Source organism: Lissotriton helveticus, chromosome 5_1 (genome assembly GCF_964261635.1).
Source record: "Lissotriton helveticus chromosome 5_1, aLisHel1.1, whole genome shotgun sequence".
NCBI classification, from domain to species: Eukaryota; Metazoa; Chordata; class Amphibia; order Caudata; family Salamandridae; genus Lissotriton; species Lissotriton helveticus.
The window spans coordinates 62,402,972-62,417,630 of record NC_136065.1 but is presented as its reverse complement, the minus strand read 5'-3'; the positions used below and the strand labels follow the sequence as shown (position 1 = coordinate 62,417,630).

At 41.6% G+C, this 14,659-nt stretch overlaps 1 protein-coding gene across 1 annotated transcript in view; it reads right to left on the bottom strand.

Moving 5' to 3' along the window:
- LOC144752381 (butyrophilin subfamily 1 member A1-like) overlaps positions 1 to 14,659 on the bottom strand; it is a 382,718-nt gene that overhangs the window by 310,082 nt on the left and 57,977 nt on the right. The window lies entirely within an intron of this gene.

Here is a 14,659-nt window from a genome sequence, read left to right as displayed (position 1 = left end):
TAAATCAACCCACACAGGCACAAAACCTAAGAGACTCAAAAATGACCCCCCCTCTCCTATTCTTACGTCTCCTATATCTGTTTGCTCTGACTCTACCATGGTTCTTTGCATGTGTCATCCTCTCTCTTGAGGTTTCATGGTTTCTTCCTTTTTATGCCCGTTCTTGCTCTTCTACTGCTCAATGGGACCCGTGTCCTCTTTGGCGTTCCCTAGCCCCCGATGTATTGGCTATTCCTTTCCTCTCAGACCTGGATTTTCTGCCTTGATCTGTCTTCTTGTTTCTTTCCTGTTGCTCTTTTCTTTTTTCTTTCCTTTCTTTCTTGCTGTCTTTTCTCCTACGCTGTCCCTCCGACTTGGGCACTCCCCTACTTCTTTCCCCTTGGACAGTCTCTGTATTTCGTACTGTGGCTTCTTTGGTTTTTGTTGTCAATCACAGTGATTTTGGTCATATTGAATCTTCTTACTATAGATGTATTGGGTATTTTATCCGGGGTAACGTTTTTCTTTGCTGTGTCCTCTCATGTAGATGTTTTCCTGCAGTGTGTCCACCCCACGTGTACTGGCCCATCATTACCTTTCATCATTTGTAATTTTGTGACGTGGAATGTTCGAGGTCTCGGTCATCCTGTCAAGCGCCAGAAGGTACTGTCTCATTTACCTAAAATTAATTCTCTAGTAGTTTTTCTCCAAGACTCATTGTACAGATGTTGAATCTTCTAAGTTAAAACAGCATTGGGTGGGTCAAGTGGTATTTTCTCCTGTGGTTAACAAGAAAGGGGGTGTTGCGATTTTGTTCCATAAAGGGTTGTCGGTCCAAATTTTATCCTCTCAAAGTGATGACGAAGGACGCTGGGTAATGGCAAAGGTTGTGATCCAAAATAAGACTTTGGTTCTATTAAACATTTATGGCCCAGTTCGACCAGATCCCAAATTTTGGAACGATATCAAAATCCTTATATCTACTATGGATTGCCCAAATATTGTAATAGCTGGTGACTTTAATCAATGGTTAGACCCATTCGCGGACAGGCTCTCATCTCACAAATTTCAACCTGATAAGACTCATAAATGTTTCCAATCTGCCTTTGCCTCGCGTCCCCTTTATGATGTATGGAAAACATGTAATCCTGACACCCTTGAATATACCTTTTTTTCCAATGTCCATCATACCCGTTCTAGGATAGACTATATTATGGTCAGTAAATCACTCCTTCCCTCACTTCAAAAGTCTGATATTGGGTCTATTTTTCTGTCAGACCATGCCCCTGTTCATGCGGCCATTGATCTTACCCTAACTTCCTCCAAATTCAGTAGATGGAAATTCAATACATTTCTATTGTCTGATGCTGCTTATGTTAAGGAAGCTACATTTTTTATTAATGAGTTTTTTCTCCTTAATGACCCTTCTGACACCTCTATTCCTAATAATTGGGACGCTTTCAAGGCTGCTTTCCGAGCATTTGCTATTTCGTATGTTACAAAAAAGAAGAAAACTAATAGACTCAAATATGAAGACCAACTCAAGAATATTAAAACTCTTGAACACTCGTATTTTTCCTCAAAATCCAAGGATGCACTTCAGAGTCTAATCAAAGCAAAGTCTGAGTTGAATAAAATTGATACGGTCGAGGCTTGTAACACCCTCTTAAAAATTAAATCCAAATATCATGGGGGCCAAAACAAAATGGATAAAATGCTGGCAAAGTATCTTAAAATCAAATCTGAACGTAAAACGATTGGTCCTATTTTTAATGATCGGACTAATAAATTAGTTTCCTCGGATGAAGATATTGCGGAAGTGTTTCATCATTATTATCACAACCTTTATACAGATGACACTCACCCATCGGATTCTAACCTAATGTCTTTTTTTGAGGGTCTCCACCTTCACTCCCCGATGAATTTGCCCAATTAGAGAAAGACATTTCTCTTCAAGAAGTTTTCCAGGCCATCTCTTCCCTCAAAAAATCTAAAGCTCCGGGTCCTGATGGATTATCTATTGAGTTTTATTCTGCATTCCATACCATATTTGTGCCCCAATTACTTCAACGTTTTAATTCATTTATTTTATCTGCTAAAGCTTCTGGATCCTTCCTGGAAGCCCTAATTATCATAATTCCGAAACCAGACAAGGATCACTCCCAATGTAAGAATTATCGCCCAATTTCCCTGATTAATTATGATTGTAAAATTTTTGCTAAAAATTCTTGCTTCTCGCCTAGATGCCCTCATCCCACTTTTGATTAAAACTGATCAGGTTGGCTTTGTAAAAGGTAGATTGGCCTCTGATAATGCCCGTATGTTTGCTAACATTATTTCACACAGTAAATCATTTAAATCTCCCCTTGCAGCCCTGTCCTTGGATGCAGAGAAAGCCTTTGATCGGATCAACTGGCAATTTATGTTTCGGTCCTTGCAATGGTTTGGCTTTGGTCCCTCTTTTATTTCCTTTACTCCTCTCCCCGTGCTAGTATTTTTGTCAACAACCAGTTTTCTAGATTTTTTTCTTCGTCTAGGGGCACGAGACAGGGTTGTCCTCTTTCCCCATTACTGTTTATTTTATGGCTCGAACCCTTTTTGGAACATATCCGAAATAACCCCAATGTCCATGGTTTCAAACTAGCATCTGTTGAAACGAAAATCTCTGCTTATGCAGACGATATCCTAGTCTATATGGCTAACCCGGTCTCGTCTTTACCACATTTCATGGATGCAGTTCGTTTATATTCTTCCATTTCAGGTTACAAACTCAACCTATCCAAAAAAGAAGTCCTACCCCTAAATTCCATTTGTTACCAATACATGTTTGACTCTACAGACTTTGCTTGGTGCCCTTCCAAAATAAAATACCTTGGTATTTGGTTTTCCACTTCTTTCGCTGACACACTTAAGTTCACCTTTGATATCCTTGTCAAAAAACTCCAGTCCCTTCTCCAAAGCTGGTCTCCCTTATTTTTGTCCTGGTGGGGTAGACTGAATACTATTAAAATGATGATTACGCCGCATATTCTTTATACTGTATCTATGCTCCCCATAAAAATTCCTTACTCATATTTTACTCATTTGAATTCTATATGTTCCAAATTTTTGTGGAATGATAAGCACCCCCGCATTTCTTTGCAAACACTCATCCGTCCTAAATATGAAGGAGGTGTCCGTTTTTCCAACTTCAAATTATATCACTCTGCCTTTATGATAAAACAATCCTTCTCTTTAGCATATGATTTTTTTACTTCACCGGTACCCAGATGGGTGGTGTTTGAACGTTCCCTGTTGAAAGACATTTCGTTTCAACATGCTGTCTTTATGTCCAATTGTTCCTTTTTGTCCAAACATCCGGTTCTCAAATATTCTCAGTCGCCGTTGCATGACACCTGTTCCAAAGACCTATCTCCCCTTCAATGCTTCTTATCGTCCATTGTGTGGTATAATAAGTTTCTGAAATATAAAGGCAAGTCTTTCTATTACAAATACCGGAAAGAAAAGGGAATGTCTTTTGTGCATCAATTCTTTTCCAATAATTCTACTCTCCCTTTTCATGAGTTGCAAAATATTTATCAACTGCCCATTTTGTGTTTACAGGAGTATACCATCATAACTAATGCTATTTGCTCTCACTTAGCATTTCTTTCACCGCCCGATGTTTTACCCTCCTTCTCCCCCTTTTCCCCACTTTACCCTATGTTCACCCTACACCAACCAAAAGCTGCCCTTGTATATAAATTATTGGTTTCCAATGTTTCTGACCACCCCAAGTCCTTTGTTGAGACTGCTTGGGAAGTTGATTTGACTGTCTCAATACCAGTTGATGTTTGGGATCGTTTATGGTCCAAATTATGTAAAGTTTCTATTGCTGCACGCATTACTCAATCCCTTTTTTCATTTATCATAGAGTTGTTTTTACGCCTGTAAGTATTTCAAAGTTTGCACCTTCTTCACCCTCTGTATGCTGGTCTTGTTCTTCCGAAACAGGTATACTTAAGCATCAACTGTTTGACTGCCCCTCTGTCTTCTCATTTTGGAAATCTATCTGGGATATATGCATGCGTATGTTTCAATGTTCTACTCCATTCACGTTAGCAAATGTATTTTTAGGTTCTTTATCAGATGATATAGATATGGTCTCATCTAATGCTAGATTACTTGATCTGTTCAATGCTATTGCATTTAAAGTGATTTTATCTTGTTGGAAAGATAACTCCAAAATCTCTGTTATAACTTGGTGGAATTTATATGTGACGAGCATAGGATTTCTGTTGCTTCTTCTTCTTCTGTCCCTTTAAAAATTAAATCCGATCTCCTATGGCTCCCCTTTGTTACTTACCTCTCTTCTACCCATCCCACGTGAGTTCATGACCTGTTTTATATTCGCATATTACCTACTTTCATCTGGCTTCCTTTTCTCCCCTTCCATCTTCATTCTCTGTCTTTTCCCCCCTTCCCCACCTCCGCCTTTTTTCTTTCTCTCTCTCTCTCCACTCTTCTTCTTTTCTTTACTTTTCTTTCTTTCTTCCCCTCATTGGTTATTCTGGATTTTTCATTAACTCTATTGCCTTATGTTTTAACTTATCATATTCATTTACCTTATTGTATGGCTTTGTTTGTGTTTTTGTTAAAACTTAATAAACATTTCTTAAACAAAAAAAAAACAAAAAAATCTTTGTCCTATGGAAAGGATCACACTCTGAATTACAAACAGCAATCCAAAATCTAAACAGCGTCAACGAACGTATTCAGTTTACGTCCAACATAAGTGACACACAGCTATCCTTTTTGGATGTTCTGGTTACTAATAACCAGGGCACACTACAGACCAGCATTTACCAAAAATCAACCGACAGAAATAACTTACTTTATTTTCACAGTTTTCATCCTCCATCACTCAAAAAGCATTTACCATTTTCTCAACTGCTTTGAATCAAGAGAATCGCCTCCACACCAGAAACGTATGAACAACATAAAAACATTACCATGCAAAAATTCAAAGATCGAATGTATCCTGAGACCACACTGGATGAGGCCGTTGACAGAGTACAGAAAATAAATAGAGATCAACTGTTAAAACGATCTCATACAAAGGACGAACAAAGAGCTGTATTTGTATCCAAATACTCTACCAGAAGCCAACATATCAAAAAAGTGATTCTGAAACATTGGCCATTACTAGCATCAGAGGAAGACTTCAAAGGCCTATTTACAACCAACCCACGATTTGCCTATGAAAGAAAAAGGAACATCAAGGAACTATTAAATCACAGAAGCGACGCTCTCACCAAAGAGTATAAAGGAACATTGCCATGTCACAATTGTGGGAACTGCAACGCTATCATCAAAGGCAATGAAATTTCCCACGACTATATGGGACCAGAATCAAACTTAACATTAATGGAACATGTGACAGTACTAATCTAATATACATGTTAAAATGCCCATGTGGCCTCATATATGTGGGAAAAACAGACAGAAAAATAAAAACGCGACTTGTTGAACACAAAAGCAATATTCGCTTAAAATCAACGAAATCCGCAGTGGCCACCCACTTCAATGAACATAATCACAATCCCAGCCAACTGAAATACTGTATCTTAGAAATGGTACCCATATTACCTGGAAGAGACAACACGCAGTATTTACTCAGAAGAGAATTCCTTTGGATACATCGGTTGTCATCTGTACAACCGAAAGGACTCAACGAACGTCTAGAATTTAGTTGTCACTTATAAATTATTTTTAATAGTACGCTCCATTTGGGATATTCATCCCTTTTATGAAATGTGTTGAAGATTCCAATGAATGTGGTTTCCATTTTAATACCACTCTTTATTGCATTCCCACTTTCCTATATACCATCCACACTTTTTCCTCTTTTTAACCTCTTGTCACCCCTTTTTCCTCAAAAATTCTGTTTCCGATCTATAAAGTTTTTTTATAAAAATAATATCGCGGCATCACTCACAATCTCTAAACCACCTGATGCATTTCCACCTATTGGAAAGCGTTATGCATGACTTCAGTCACATGATTGCACACCGATCCTATCAGCGATCTCTAGACAGGTCGGAACTTAACACATCGCTGGTACGAACCTTTCGACATTCCGCCAGCACGCAACAATACGGAGATTTTTATGTGTTAATTCACTCTGCCACCCGCGGTAAGCCAGATCAGTTTATTGACTTTTTAATACCCGACTGCCATTATTTGTATTGCACGAGTCTCATGTAGACATTAAATATTTCAACAGACGGCGGTCTCGACCACCTGACATCATAGAAAGAACTTCACGTTCAAGAAACAGGTCAGATCCCAAACTGAACGAAACCGTTTCACTCGTGTTAGAGCATGAACCACACGACCCACTTTCTTTCATCAGCATGCACATCCATTTTTGCACAGATCCATTTCGCATGCAATCTCGGGTATGCACGGTTTGTCTACTGTATAGAAATATTCTTGTTTCTTTTCACTAGTTTCTTTTCACTCCACTCTCAACCACGTTTCCTAATACACTCTTTTGCACTTTCAGGAGCTATTTCCACCTAATTCCAGCTTGATAATCGTTTTTTTGTATGTTTACACGCACAACTTGGCAAGAAGTAGAAAACCAGCTTTATTAGCTGTATGCATCAAGTAATTGTACTCTTTACTCCGGTTATTTTCAGATTCAAGCCCCCTGATGAAGGGCAAATGCCCGAAATGCATTGGGTGAAAAGAAAAAGTAAAATTACATTATGAATGAATAATGTGGAATTTATTCAATTGAAAAAGAATAAAAAAGACCATTGATCAAAAACACGTCATAAGAATCTTTATCAAATTCATCAAAGAACTTCGTTCTTCTTGAGTGCACTGAAGGGACGCTGCTCCCACGGGTACCTATGGTGCCCCTCTGTGGATCCCTGCACCCGGTGGCAGGCACCTTGGGGTGCCGGCCACAGGGTGCAGGGATGAACTGCACCCCTGCTTTTCTCAATGCAGGCATGCATTCCACTCGGAATGCATGCCTGCATTGTGAAGTATACGAGTGCGACCGAACCCTGTTCGGTCGCATCGTATTAGCAGGGCTATAACCCACGACAGGAGGTCAGTGGGTTACTGCTCCGGACCGATGTTGGACGGACTCAGGTCGGCCCCTAAATAGAGTTATAAATAAGAAGAAGTATGTGTTAATTTTGTAATGTAACTTTTCTGTCTTTGTTCCCTTTAATTATCAATCATGGATCATTCAGGCCACTCTAGAACACAATTAAAAGTGCTTTCTATTTATATTTGCTAGGCGAAGTATGCACAGATAAGTGCTGAAAAGATGACTTTTAAGTGACTGCTTATTTGTGTACGGTCTGGGACATCAAATTAATGAGCTGGTAACCCTAATCATAAGACTGGAAGTTTGTTGCAGGATCAGCACATTACTTATTTCCTCCACCCTTGATCCCTGATTAATGCCATAATAGCAATAGTTTAACTTATATCTAAAACCCTACACTACTGTCAATAACATTCTGAGTTACTTCAAATGTCTGGGTATGCACCCTGCCTTCTGATAACTCACTCCTCAATCTCACCCTTCACTTTCATGCTCACCCGGCACTCACAGCGATCACACTGCACTCACACTGAACACCATGCACACACACCATTCACCTGCTCACCCTGCACTCACAGTGATCACTCTGCACTTGCGCTGTTTACCCTGTACCTCACGCTGCAGTCAAGCAAGAACACTACTCACCCTGCACTGAGTGGACACTTCACTCACCTGTCCCCCTCGCTGCTAAATCTGCAATCTTACTCGAACAAGCCCATCACTAACTATGCATTTATTCATCGCACTCTGCACTCACATGTGCATGCAAATTCATATGGTCTCCTCACTCACTCCTCTTACCCTCCTCTCACGTTGTTGCATTGCTCACCGTCCACTCACATGGGCACTCCTGCCACCCACACAGCGCAGAGGGTTAATGCACCTGCTACAAAGAACGTGTGCTATGCAGATCACAGAACCGAGGGGCATATTACCAAGCCTGGCGATATTAGATTATCGCCGCTTTAGCGGCTGTTTTCGGCAGCTAAGCAGCGATAATTATATCCCCCTATTAGCAAGCTGTCGCTAACTGATGTTAGCGACAGCTTTAAGGCGATAGCGGGTGGTTTGGGGCCCGCTTTGCATGTCAGCGATATTTATCGCTAATGACATGCAAAGTGGGCGTACCCAACCTGTTAGCGACTAAAAACAGTCCCTAACATCGCTATCGCCTATTATCAACGCAGGCGTAGCGATGGAAATATTCGCGCTAAGCGCGAATATCTCCAAAAGCTAACGCCTGCTCAGACCAGTTCTTAGCCATTATATCCAATGGGAGGTGGATATTATGGCTAAGACCCTATTGGCGTTAATGCATGAATATCGCTGTATTGCCAGCGATATTAACGCATTTTGCCGCTATCACCAGATATTTTATCGCTTTAGAGATAAACGTTGCTAATAGCACGTTATCTCTGCGATACTTAACGGGGAAAAAAAACTCGCTAAGCCCATTTAGCGATAAATATCACTAGTTGTTGGTACTATGCTCCTGAGTGTGAGTAAACAATGAGTAGCACTATAAAAAAATGAAATGTTTGTCAGAAAGGTGCTTGTAGGAGGCTGGCTTATTATATGGTGCTCACTTATGTAAGTGCAGCACCCTGCACTAGTCCAGAAAACCCTTTTGGTGATGTTAGTGGTCTTAGACAACCATAGAAAGCTCTATAAGTGGTAGCTGTGGACAGCAGCCTTCAGGCTTATTCCAGAAGGAGTGTAAAGCAGCTTGTTTTACCAGTACATAATCTTATGGTGTGAGGTAATTGAAAAAGAAACACACAGTGTACTTAAAAAAATAGGTATTTATTATAATCACTCATCAACACATTGCAATATCTCCTAGCCAGAGATATAACCACAATACATACAATACTTCAGTAATAGAACAGGTAAGTAGCACAAAAACACATTGGTCTGCATGGGGAGACCAAACCATATACTAAAATAGTGGAATGCGAACCACAATCTAAGTTGAGACTGGACACAGAAGACGAAGAAGAGTCGGGGACCCAAGGAACCACCCATGGTAAGTATCTAGGAACCCTATGGAGGTCGTGTGCAGAGTGGGAACACGGCCGCATGCTTAATACAAGTCAATGAGTAAGTCACGGTTGCAGTTTTAAAGAAGAAGGACCCTTCACAGTGGACCCTGAAGAAACCCAGTGGAAGATGGAAGGTTGGAGTGTCACCCCACCTGTGGCTACCCTAGGACCTGGATACCTACACCATGGAATCCGGGTGCATTGGGGTGAGGTAACGTCGCGAACCTCCGTAGACCACAATGGAGGACTTTAGTAAAGATGCCGCTGGCAAAGAAGGTGAAAAAGTCAAGTGGAACCCAAAGGTAGATTCAAGATGAGAAGCACATGCAAGAAGAGGGGACAGAGTCTATACCACTCAGGAGTTATGCCACACAGGAGTGACCAGGAGGCACGGAAGAGGAATGCCCACTAATGTTGATAGAGGCAGGAGAGTTGACCCTGCCCTCAAAGTTGCAGCTGTGCAGACCAAGTGACATTCAGGATGACCAGGAGCTGTTTAGGAGCTGTCCCACTTCGGGTGTTGAGAGCCAGGAGGTCAGTGTCCGCCAGGGGCACCAACAAGCCCTGGCAACAGCAACAGACAGTTTTCGAAAAAGGTGCAATGTCAGGACCAGCAAGGTCCATGTGACTCACCACGATCAGGTAAGTCAAAGCAGGCCCACAGCAAGCAGCGGAGCCAACTGGAGCCAAAGAAGACCCTCGAGGGGACCCACAGGCCAGAGGCATATTAGTCGCAAGTGGAACTCGAACTGCTTGCCACGGTTCAGAGCATCTGGTGAGGACGAAGATTTTGGCTGCAGAAGATGCTTGAGGCTGAAGCTTCTCGGAGCCAAAGATCTCTGGAGGAGAGAGACAACAAGCCTTGCCAACGGCAAGTCAACACGGTGCACTGGGGTACTGCTCCCTCGGTTCTGACAAGGGATACTGACTTCAAACTTGCTGTGAAGACAGGTCAGGCATCGAGGGAGTTGCCGAACTAACACCTGTGTTCTTGAGCCTTTCGGAGTCAGTGGGAGCCCATGATCAGCAGACCGGTCAGCTGCCTTGGGGGGCCTGCAGATGCAGAGGAGTGACTCCTTCACTCCAAGGAAAGATTCCTTTGGGTCTCTTGGATGTCCACAGGCCCTGTGAAGAACCTGTGTGGAGCACAAGCAGAGACGTTGCAGAAAACTTGCAGAACAACGAGACCAGAAGCAGCAGGAGTCTTCCCAGTTGCTATCTCGGTTCCCATCGCGAAGTCCAGCGAAGTCTAGAGTGCCTAGAAAGTCAAAGATGAAATGGAATTGGATCTGAATCTTGTCCCATGATGAATCTAGGGACCCACCCACAGGTAAGCACTTAAGTACACTAAGGAGAGTGTTGAGACGATTCAGGGGTCCCTCCCAGAAGAGGGGCTGGACAGTGGGGAGGATACTCCCATGTCCTTTGTCCAGTTTCACGCCACAGCAGGAGGCAATGGCTCTCTGACCTGGTTTAAACTGGATTATGCAAGCAGGGCACCAAATGTGCACTTCAAGCAGTCTCAGTGGCACTGGTAAGTGCCCCCACCCTTTCCCAAAACACTAAATCCTGTCTGGATGGTGGTTACACCTCCTTGTGACAAGAAACCTATTGTTCAGCTTTCCCCTGCCCAAGCCTGGGTGGCAGAATCGTGTCTCCGGTCATCAGCAGTCATAGATTGCAGTCCTGGTCTAGAAGATTGGTATCAGGCACTGAAGGCCTCCGGGAGGAACTTTACAGTGCATGGAATCATACCCAACACCGTAAAAGGCGTTGGGGTATGATTCCAAATGTTTGATACCAAACACAACGAGGTTCCTTACAGCCAGTTTAGAGATGGCCATCGCGTAATGACGCATGGCCACTCTATGTATCATAATGGCTAATACACTCACAACCCAGGAGAATGGACTCCGAAGGTTATAGGGCAGCCCTGCTAATGCAGGGGAACCCTCACACTTAGAACCAAGCATCCTGTCTTCAGGATTGAAAGGCCTGCCATATGGGTGACTTATAGGTTTGAAGTGCAGTGACCTCAGATATAGGTAAACCTTTAAATGTCATAAGTAGTTCTAGCGCCAGCTTACACAGGCTGCAATGGCAGCCCATAGTCACAATTTGAGTGGTCCCTCGTGGGTGGCATGATACATGCTTCAGCTCATGGGGGACCCCTGGTGTATGTATGCCCTGGGCACCTCAGTACCATATACTAGAGACTTACAAGGGTACATTAGTAGCCAATCAGGGGGTACCTAAGGACTCAGTCACCATGTCCAATTTAGAGAGAAAGCACAGAGACTGGGGTCCTGATTAGCAGGATCCAAGTCAGACTAGTCAGAAAAATATAAAGACACCAGAAAAAAGTGGGGGTGACCACGAAAGCAGATCCTACTTTCCTACAGTGCTATAGAGAGATGAGGTGCATTGTTGGTGAGTGGTAGTGAGGGAATTAATGGAGAAGGAGAAAATGGTAGAGGGTGCCAAAAAAAAAACTGTTGCACCGTGTGCGACCAGTGCTTGGGCCAGCCCTGGCTGGGAGTGTTTGGGTCTAGTTACGCCCCTGCTTGAACACAATGATAATAAAAAAAACATAAAAATCTGGAAGCTCTCCTGGTGTGATGGTTCTTAGGGGCGCATGCAGCCTTCCCGCTTCTTTATCCAGTGGTCCTGATACCGCCCGTGCGACCTTCACAGGCCCACGAGGTAACCCGGCTTGAGTGCACACATAAAGAAAGTGTATAAACTCCCTCCCGGTACTAGTTTGGGGCCATTGCTTTGATTTAGAGCCGCGGCGGTCTGGTCCTCAGCGCCTTTTCTTTAAGTCGAGCCGGGTCGGTTCTCCAGCCTCTCGGGATCCGACCACCCTTTGGGCTGCTTCGTCTGGTCATCGTGTTTTGTCCCTTTGTCCACACGGTTCTAGCGGCTTGATCTGCTCCTCCTCATCCACAGCGATTGCGTCTTGTGGCTTTCCTGGCAGGCACGTGGCATCTCCCTCAATGTGGTTTCCCACTTCCATTCCACGCCCGCACATGCGACAGCAGCATCATACACCTGGGCCAGACCCACAACAAGAACATTGCTTGTGACTTCCTTTGAGCCGACTGGGTATCCGGCCGCCTGAACTGCCCGTTGGTCACAGACTACTTACTAAGTAGCTTGCTCCTAGAGATAAGAGTAACATGCTAGGATGAATGAATGATTGAATGAATGATAATACATTTATAAAGCACATGCCTAACCGGGAGCATCCCAGCGTCCCAGGATGGTAGGTGTTTCTTGTTTCCTATGTATAGGCAAGATCCAGAGCCGGTCTGTCAGCTTAAAAACTCAGAGGCGATAAAAAAAGTACCTATAACTGTGATTATTTGGTATTTGTCATCGATTTATGAGCTTTACATTATTTCTATTTGACAGGATGGTGATGCTTCGTATATTAGGAAACTTTATAGTTGTAATTGTATTGACTTATTGGGTTTAACATAAAGAGGAAACCACATTGAGCATTTACAGTAAAGTCCTTGCTCAATCTCGGTCATATCTTAACATCAATGTTACAAATGTAATGCAGTTGAGAAGAGGGGTGCAATGTGGTGGCCAGCTCTGTCACATATTTACAAACATCCCTCATGAGCTCCTCACCTCGCAGACATCAGTAGGTTGCACGCCACGGACGGTACTGCCCCCCACCTTGGGGACATATTGGGGACCCCATGAGGGGTTTGAGGTGACTGTTACAGGAACATACGGTGGGATGCGGTCGTGCGACATGGGTTCCCTAGTAGTAGGGAGCCCGCTAAGTGACGATCCCTGAGACAATGTAACTATGGTCAAGCCAAACTGTATTTCATGATTACTGATATGTTGATTGTCATATGTACACAAAAACCCAATAAACAAATTTAAACAAAAAAAAAATATTTACAAACATCCCCACAATTAATAACAGCAGTGAACGCTAGGGGGCCCTGACTGATGAATTTGATAATTGTGCCAGTGCTTAGTAGGTTAGCGCAAAGAGGCCATTGGCTTTCCTTGTGGCTTGATGCCTGGTGATTATTTTGTCAAATGTTTATAGCTTCTCACTGCAGCACAATAACACTTTCAACCAGGTATCACATGCTGGTACGGAGCCCCTGCCACAGTATTAGCCAATTCTCTTTTTTTCCATCAAAATGCCAAGTGTTGTACAAGTTTTGAAATTTGCCAGCATCTCTTCAAACTTTGGGGTCCAGCTACACTGCTGTATCAATCATTGAAATGTCCTCTGTAATCTCACGCCAGTGGTTTCCTGGGGAGGCGTGCTCAAACAAGACGCAGAAAACCTGCATCTGCTGTACATCTTCAGCATGGTGTAGAGCAGGGATATCGACGGAGAAATATCGTGGGACCTAAATATCGCCGCAAAAATATAGTGGGGAAGAAATATAGACAATAAAAATATAGTTGACAAGAATATCGAATGACAGGTAAGTAATATCAATTCAAAAATGTATTTGTAATAAATATCGTTTACAAAAATAGAGTTTACAAAAATATTAATTTATTAATAATGTTATGTATTTTAGTGTTTTTAATGAGAATTGTTTGTAATTTTATTATATGTTTTAGAATTTTACTACTTATTAATTTATTTTAAGTTTAATTCTGCGTTATTAGTTCTGTAGCGGGTTGTGGGTTTATAGGGGAATATGGTGGGAAGAAATGTAATTATATATATTTGAATAATAATTCATAGTAGTTAACATTGTTTTTTTTTTTTTTTTTATTAGAATATTGCATTTTTAGGTCCGTAGCGGGTGTGTGGGTGTATAGGGGAATAGGGTGGGAAGTAATTTAATTATATAAAATGTATGGAATAATTAATGTGTTAATTGATTAATTAATAATAGTTTAATAGTTTAATAATGTGTTGTTAATTAATTTCAAATATTCGATTATTAATTAATTATGTCAATTGTTATTATGAAATATTTTTTAATTAATTACCATTAATTAATTAGTAATCATTAAATGCAATTGTGTAATTATTTTACGTGTGTGTTGTGGTGTTTATATGTGTAAATGGTGTGAAAGGTGGTAAAAAGTTAATATTTTATTGATAAATAATAATAGATTCTTTTTTATTAATTAATTAGTAATTATTAAATGTAATAGTGTAATTAATTTTAGGTGTGTGTTTTGGATATTATATTCTAAATTAGTTCTGAACCATATTTTACATTGGGCAGAGGAATTACAAATTAGAGGAATAGATGTATCACGCCACTTTATGAAAGAACTGAGTGACAAATTATTTTCTAATCACTCAACAACCATCGGTGTTATTTCGAATTCCTCTGATTGGTCTTCAGCTAAAACCGAGGATTTAAAAATATGGGTATCTAAAAATGAACGTCAAGTTCTTTATAAAAATCCCTCTCCTCCCAAACAAGTTTTGACGGATGACAACTCTAAATGGAGTTGGTTGCCTGGTGTTCTTTCTAGTAAACCTTCTCCTTCTCTTAAACCACATCCAAGTTTTTAACACTGA